The sequence below is a fragment of the Eretmochelys imbricata genome, chromosome 11 (genome assembly GCF_965152235.1).
Source record: "Eretmochelys imbricata isolate rEreImb1 chromosome 11, rEreImb1.hap1, whole genome shotgun sequence".
NCBI classification, from domain to species: Eukaryota; Metazoa; Chordata; order Testudines; family Cheloniidae; genus Eretmochelys; species Eretmochelys imbricata.
This window is the reverse complement of record NC_135582.1, coordinates 82983242-82988648: the sequence shown is the minus strand read 5'-3', so window position 1 is coordinate 82988648 and position 5407 is coordinate 82983242. Positions and strand designations below refer to the sequence as shown.

Here is a 5407-nt window from a genome sequence, read left to right as displayed (position 1 = left end):
CTAAGAGGCAGAGGGGAGCGGGGTGCAGGCGGGACCCCCACTTCTCTGGAGCTTCGCTTCCAGTGCGGCCCACGGGCCTCCGGAGGGGAGACCCGCCCCACATCCCCAGCGTTTCCCCCCAGCATGGACGGCCTTTTGGGGAAGGCTCAGCCTCCCCTGGCTTCTGATACGTGCTGCCCGTGCTCAGCTCCTTCCACGCTCTGGAGAGGAGCAGCACCCAGGGGTGGGGCTGAGCCGGGGGGCGCTGGGTGAGGGGCAGAGGCCTCGGGAGCTGAGACCGCAGGGACACAGCGTGAGGCACCATCCCAGGCATCCCCATGAAAGGAGCAGAACAGGGTTTACCTGGGGTGGGGAGTGTATGGAGAGCGTCTCAGGGTCGTTGGAGATGTATTGCCCTGGTGAGCAAGTGTGGCTAAAACACAGGCCTCGCTGTGAGCAGGATTTGAACCTGCGCAGGGAAACCCGATTGGATTTCGAGTCCAACGCCTTAACCGCTCGGCCATCACAGCTGTGAGTGACGTGACCCCCTAAGGCCCGAGAAACTGTTAAATAATCACAGTGCCCAGGCCTCAAGTCCTCTGAAACACAGAATTCAAACAGGAAACCTGGCTCCCAAAGCACAGGGGATTTGGGATTCTCGTTGCTTAGCCATGTGGTTAAACATCAAACCAACCCCCTCCTGTGGGGCCTGTAATTGTTTAAAGATAGGGACATGGAGAGGTTAACTGACCTGAATAAGGTCACGCAGGGGGTTACAGTCCACTCTGAGCCCCAGTTCCCTGCTCTATCCACCAATGTACTGACTGTCTTGCTGTATTCAACAGTTTTTATTGTCTCTTTTCTCTATTTATAAACAGGACTAAGCCATGACTGGACTGTCAGACTGGAGAATGGGACACGGCTCCCTTCACCTGGACCCTGGATTTCTCATTACTTCAGAGAAACTTGTTAGTGGAAAAATGAACCATATTCAAATAACTACAGATTATGAACCGTTTGTTGTTGTTGCCTTGGAAAATCTCCCAGCCCTTTCCCCTGAGTCAGGAATTATGGTTTATTGGTTCAGTCTGATTTGTTTCAGTTTTATGTTCGCATCTATTGCAACTAATGGGTCAGAGGTCACTTCCGAAAGTCCCAGACGCGTGCCTCAGTTTCCCCACCTAGCTCCCTTCTTGGTACCTTTGATTTTCCTCAGAGTCTCCTTCAGAGCACTGGTTTGTTGGCACCAATAACCAGGTCTGATTTCCAGGTCAGGAGACGTGTCCTGCAGCTGCTGGAACTTTCCTTTTTCACAACAAGAAAGAAACAGGTTTTTTCCCCAAATAATCATTATCATATTTTACTATGAATTTGTTGCCACTGAAAATGCTGAATTGAGGGGCCTGGAGAATGAATCTCTGTGTATCCAGCCACAGAATAGCTACAGCCCCAGCAATGGCTGGGCAAGTTTCCCCGAGTGTTCTGTCAATGTGCTTCAGCCCTGATTGACTGAGACCAGCTCTGGGGACAGGACGGGAGTTCAGTCCCCATGGGCAATTCACTCCTCAGCCTCCATGCTTCAGTGACCAACAGATTCCAATGTTCCTGCTGGTCTTTGTTCTGTGGACATCTGACCATCTGCATCTGGACCAAGATCCACTCCCTCATGACACGTTCATTCCTTACCAGTCTCTGAATGGTCATCAGAAGAGAACCCCAGTGCCCTGGAGGTGACAGGCCCGGACTGTGTCCCTGGAGTCCCGGGGCATCGTCCCTGCCCTAAGGCTGTGGCTGCACTGGGGAGTTTACGGTGGCTGTCTCGAGTGGAGCGTCTGGAAGCTGACGGGAGGGAGCTCTCCACCCTCAACGAGCAGCCGTAGCCATGTTGGCAGGAGAAGCTCTCCCAGCACCATAGCACTGTCCACACCGGCGCTTAGGTCAGTGTAACTTGTGTCACTCGGGGGGTGGCTTATTCACACCCCGAGCCACATACGTTCTACCGACACAAGGGGGAGTGTAGACGCAGCCTTAGCAGAGAAGCGATTAAGCTTTAGTTTTGTAGGAAATGCAGGAACCCCAGGTTTGTAATAAACCAAAGGAGATTCCGACCAAATGAGTCACCTTCCCCACTTTGCAGTTGTGCCCTGGGATAGCTGTTTTGTCTCAGCCTGTGGCCAGAATAATGAGGTGTGAAGGGGAAGGAGCCAGGCACCTGTCTATGGTGCTTCTGACATTCTAGAGGGGAGAAAGGAGAAAAGACGCTCAGTCCCCCATGCCACTCACACAGGGGGTGGGAACTTTGGTGGTAATTTAAAGAGAATCAAGGGGCTCAAAGAGAGACAAAGGTGTTAACGTGACCCTGTCACTGTCCAACATTAAACAGGTGAAACAAGGCTTGCAGTTTGGTATTTAGAAACTTCAGCCTGCTTAGTCCCAAGGCAAACACCCCTCTAAAATCCTCGTTAGTGTTTTCTTAAAATACAGAGAAAAAAAGAGAAAGAGCTAAAGCAATAGAAATGTAAAATATTCAATACGACTTTTCTTTTTACAGCGTCCCTTGTGCCCTTTCTCTTTAGCTGGGAGAGTTTTTAGAAGGAAAGTTCCTTATGTGACAGTCTCTTAGATGGTGTTTAAGATGGTAAGAGCTGTCCTTCTGGGGAAATAGAAGAGGTTAGCTGAGGTGGGCTGGAGCTGTCATTGTTGTGGTGTTTCTTGTAAAAGTCCAATCCCATTTCCTAGGTGGCAAGATAAGGCAAACACATACCCAAATGGGGAAAGAAAGGAACAGCAAAGATAGAAGATGCAGCTTCTGGCTCTGGTGTTGACCTTCTCGTGCAGCTTCACTGCCAGAGAAACACAAGCCTTGCACAAGGCCTTCCAGCCACTCTGAGACTGAGCAAACTTGTTTCAGCTCAGGCTGCTTGGGGCATGGCATTTAGCTGTCGTTCTGGGCACAGGCTTACAGCAGTGTTGCAAAACATGCAGTCTTGGCCGGCTAAGTCAAATGTTGATTGAACAGAAGCAGAAGGAGAGGGATAGGAGAAAGAAAAAGCGATACGGAAGGGAAAAGAGAGGCTGAGGGTGGAGGTGTCTTACTTCGGCCTGGCTACACTAGAAAAGGAGGTTGACAGAACGACATCATTGAAGGGTGAAATCCAGACCCCTGCGCAGCCTAGCGGAGCCAACAGACGTCCCTCCTCCCCCCGCGCCCCGACCCGGAGACAGTGCTCGGTCCAGGAGAGAATTCGTCCGTCCCCCAGCTCTCCGCAGCCGGCGATGGCGTTCCGTTGGCACAGGGGTGTCTCCATGGAGGCACACAGCTGTGCTACAGTGGCGTTTGCAGGCTCTCCGCAGCCGGCGATGGCGTTCGGTTGGCAGGGGGGTCTCCATGGAGGCACACAGCTGGGCTACAGTGGCGTTTGCAGGCTCTCCGCAGCCGGCGATGGCGTTCGGTTGGCAGGGGGGTCTCCATGGAGGCACACAGCTGTGCTACAGTGGCGTTTGCAGGCTCTCCGCAGCCGGCGATGGCGTTCGGTTGGCAGGGGGGTCTCCATGGAGGCACACAGCTGGGCTACAGTGGCGTTTGCAGGCTCTCCGCAGCCGGCGATGGCGTTCGGTTGGCAGGGGGGGGTCTCCATGGAGGCACACAGCTGTGCTACAGTGGCGTTTGCAGGCTCTCCGCAGCCGGCGATGGCGTTCGGTTGGCACGGGGGGGTCTCCATGGAGGCACACAGCTGTGCTACAGTGGCGTTTGCAGGCTGACCGCAGCCGGCGATGGCGTTCGGTTGGCAGGGGGGTCTCCATGGAGGCACACAGCTGTGCTACAGTGGCGTTTGCAGGCTCTCCGCAGCCGGCGATGGCGTTCGGTTGGCAGGGGGGGGTCTCCATGGAGGCACACAGCTGTGCTACAGTGGCGTTTGCAGGCTCTCCGCAGCCGGCGATGGCGTTCGGTTGGCAGGGGGGTCTCCATGGAGGCACACAGCTGTGCTACAGTGGCGTTTGCAGGCTCTCCGCAGCCGGCGATGGCGTTCGGTTCGCAGGGGGGTCTCCATGGAGGCACACAGCTGGGCTACAGTGGCGTTTGCAGGCTCTCCGCAGCCGGCGATGGCGTTCGGTTGGCAGGGGGGGGTCTCCATGGAGGCACACAGCTGTGCTATAGTGGCGTTTGCAGGCTCTCCGCAGCCGGCGATGGCGTTTGGTCGGCAGGGGGGGTCTCCATGGAGGCACACAGCTGTGCTACAGTGGCGTTTGCAGGCTCTCCGCAGCCGGCGATGGCGTTCGGTTGGCAGGGGGTCTCCATGGAGGCACACAGCTGTGCTACAGTGGCGTTTGCAGGCTCTCCGCAGCCGGCGATGGCGTTCGGTCGGCTGGGGGGTCTCCATGGAGGCACACAGCTGTGATACAGAGGCGTTTGCAGGCTCTCCGCAGCCGGCGATGGCGTTCGGTTGGCAGGGGGTCTCCATGGAGGCACACAGCTGTGCTACAGTGGCGTTTGCAGGCTGACCGCAGCCGGCGATGGCGTTCGGTTGGCAGGGGGGTCTCCATGGAGGCACACAGCTGTGCTACAGTGGCGTTTGCAGGCTCTCCACAGCCGGCGATGGCGTTCGGTGGGCAGGGGGGTCTCTATGGAGGCACACAGCTGTGCTACAGTGGCGTTTGCAGGCTCTCCGCAGCCGGCGATGGCGTTCGGTCGGCAGGGGGGTCTCCATGGAGGCACACAGCTGTGCTACAGTGGCGTTTGCAGGCTGACCGCAGCCGGCGATGGCGTTCGGTTGGCACGGGGGGGTCTCCATGGAGGCACACAGCTGTGCTACAGTGGCGTTTGCAGGCTCTCCGCAGCCGGCGATGGCGTTCCGTTGGCACAGGGGGGGTCTCCATGGAGACACACAGCTGTGCTACAGTGGCGTTTGCAGGCTCTCCGCAGCCGGTGATGGCGTTCGGTTGGCAGGGGGGTCTCCATGGAGGCACACAGCTGTGCTACAGTGGCGTTTGCAGGCTGTCCGCAGCCGGCGATGGCGTTCGGTTGGCAGGGGGGTCTCCATGGAGGCACACAGCTGTGCTACAGTGGCGTTTGCAGGCTGACCGCAGCCGGCGATGGCGTTCGGTTGGCAGGGGGGTCTCCATGGAGGCACACAGCTGTGCTACAGTGGCGTTTGCAGGCTGACCGCAGCCGGCGATGGCGTTCGGTCGGCAGGGGGGTCTCCATGGAGGCACACAGCTGTGCTACAGTGGCGTTTGCAGGCTGACCGCAGCCGGCGATGGCGTTCGGTTGGCAGGGGGGTAACCATGGAGGCACACAGCTGTGCTACAGTGGCGTTTGCAGGCTGACCGCAGCCGGCGATGGCGTTCGGTTGGCAGGGGGTCTCCATGGAGGCACACAGCTGCGCTACAGTGGCGTTTGCAGGCTCTCCGCAGCCGGCGATGGCGT

The 5407-nt window shown here is 57.2% G+C and overlaps 1 non-coding gene across 1 annotated transcript; it reads right to left on the bottom strand.

The window, feature by feature from the left end:
- Nucleotides 1–427: 427 nt before the first annotated feature.
- On the bottom strand, nucleotides 428–509 carry TRNAS-CGA (transfer RNA serine (anticodon CGA)). Its single transcript has one exon. It is a non-coding gene; the product is annotated as a tRNA-Ser (tRNA).
- Nucleotides 510–5407: the final 4898 nt, after the last annotated feature.